Here is a 2,388-nt window from a genome sequence, read left to right on the forward strand (position 1 = left end):
ATTGATGGAATAGAAATATCAATGTAATAAAGGATGATTATTATTGGACGAAGAAAATCGCAAATAAGAGCCAAGGTTGGTGCATGTGCATTAAGATTCCCGCGAGTAATGAAAAGTGAGTCGAACTGTTGTTTATTGATAATATGTGTATATGGATGGAGTTTTGTGGATCGCGATCTTGCACTAAAATTGTTTTTGCACTGTTTTTCAATAGATGGGACGAACAATGCTTTGAGTGTGAACAGTGCACTTTCGCAAACAAACATAATGAAAAAATGTTAGAACGTTATGATATTCTACATATGTCATGTTGCAACGTGTGTGAACGAGTCACATGCAAGTGCTCCATGGAAGAGTGCGACGTTATCTAAAAACTGTGAAAAGACATGGAAAATCATGAGCGAGTGGAACGCGAACTGTTGGAGCAGTGCGGCCAGGTCGCTACTCTGATGGAGTGTTTCGCATGGCTGCAACGATGCGACGAGTGATCCATCGAGCAGCTCGAAGAACTTTGTCATGCCAAGCGTCCGCGCCTCGCCGTGGACACAGACAATCCGCGATGGCAAGGATCGCGCGACTCGCGGATGCAAAGTCGCAATTGGAGCGACGTTTCGTGCACATTGGTGGTGAATACGCGAGTAGCAATGAACGATCTCTTGTCTAGCAAGAGATCGACGCCGCATTCGAGAATCATATATTGACAGGTGCGGTGATAAACTCTAATCACATCGAGCCGTGGCGATTTTTAGAAGACGCTAGCAATGTAATTCTACAGTGAGTGCGAGACGCTGTAGAAAGACACGGTAGTGTAAAAGTAAACACCGCATTCAACGGTGAATTCGCGACGAAGGATAAACGTGCTAATAAGAGCACAGTTACAAAGAACAGCGAGATATACCGATACTCCGATACACCGATTTGCGCAGTGGTACGAGCAGCACGTCATCGAGCCTATTCTAGCATCGCTCGAAGAACAGCGGGTGGGCACGTATATTGAATTTGACTATGTGAACAAACTAAATCCCCTGCACGCGGGATGTCACATCAAAGTATCGCAAGAAATTATACTTAAGAAAGCGGTAATCAGTGTTCGTACGACGGACAATGCATGCTTCGCGTGGTCGATGGTCGCCGCTCTGTACCCAGTTGAAAAGTATACGGAAAGTATGCGGATCGTCCTATCCGCATCATAGGACAGTATTGAATCTCGGATATCGAATTTCCAATAACGTTCACAGATATTTCTAAATTCGAACGGTTGAACGCGGTGTCAATCAACGTGTATGGCATCGAGAATAAACAAGTCCTTCCTCTGCGGCCGATGACAAGAAGGAAAAGCAGGTCAATCTCCTGTATCTACAAGATTCACACAACGACAACCTTGGCCACTTTGTGGATCAAAAACCTGTCTTCGCGTCTCGTGAGAGATGCAAATTACTAAGAAAAAGAACAAGAAGTTTTTCTGCGACTGGTAAATATAATAAGAAAAGTTGATAAAAAACAATATTTAAAAAAGCAGTAAAAAAAATAGTGAAAAATGATTTCTCTATTTATAGGTGTCTCCATTACTTCAGTTTATGCGAAAAATTGTAATTGCTTGAAGTGGCTCGGACTGCCAGAAGATCAACGACTACGCCATCCGAATGCCGAGCGTGGACGACAAGTGGCTCGAATTTGGGAACCATTGCAATAAGGAGCACATTCCATTCATCGTCTACGCTGACTTGGAGTACATTCTACGGAAAACAAAATCCGACAGAGAAGATGCGTAGTCGTACACGTATCAACAGCACAAGGTATTTAGTATAGGATACTACGTGCGATGCGTATGATGACGCGTTATCGTCGTATTACTTCCGATGTAGTCTGTATAGCGTGGTTCGCGCGACAACTCAACAATTTGGCACATCGTATGAAAAATATCGTATAACGTGCCCATGGAAACGTTGTCTAAACAGCAAGAGGAGGCGTATCGTAACGCGATGCGTTGTCACATCTGCGAGAAACCGTTCGCGCCAGACGAACGCGAGTCCGCGATCATTGTCATCTCATCGGTAGATACCGCGATCCAGCGCATTCAAATTTTAACTTGAATTATAAAAATTCGTTCTATATTCCGATCGTATTTCACAATTTATCGGGCTATGCCCATTTTATAATTAAGGAAATTGGGAATACTGCATGCGATGGACATGTAGATGTAATATCGATTACGAAGGAAAAATATATTTCATTCACTAAACATGTATCGATAGCACCAAAGACAAAAATGAAAAGAATTTTCAGAAAAATAGTAAAATTAAAATTCATTGATTCTTTCAAATTTCTAAATACAAGCCTCGATAAATTGGCGTCGACAAAGATAAATAAAAAATTGTACGTACGTCC

This window comes from Atta cephalotes, assembly GCF_000143395.1.
Source record: "Atta cephalotes unplaced genomic scaffold scaffold00112, whole genome shotgun sequence".
In the NCBI taxonomy this organism is placed as follows: domain Eukaryota; kingdom Metazoa; phylum Arthropoda; class Insecta; order Hymenoptera; family Formicidae; genus Atta; species Atta cephalotes.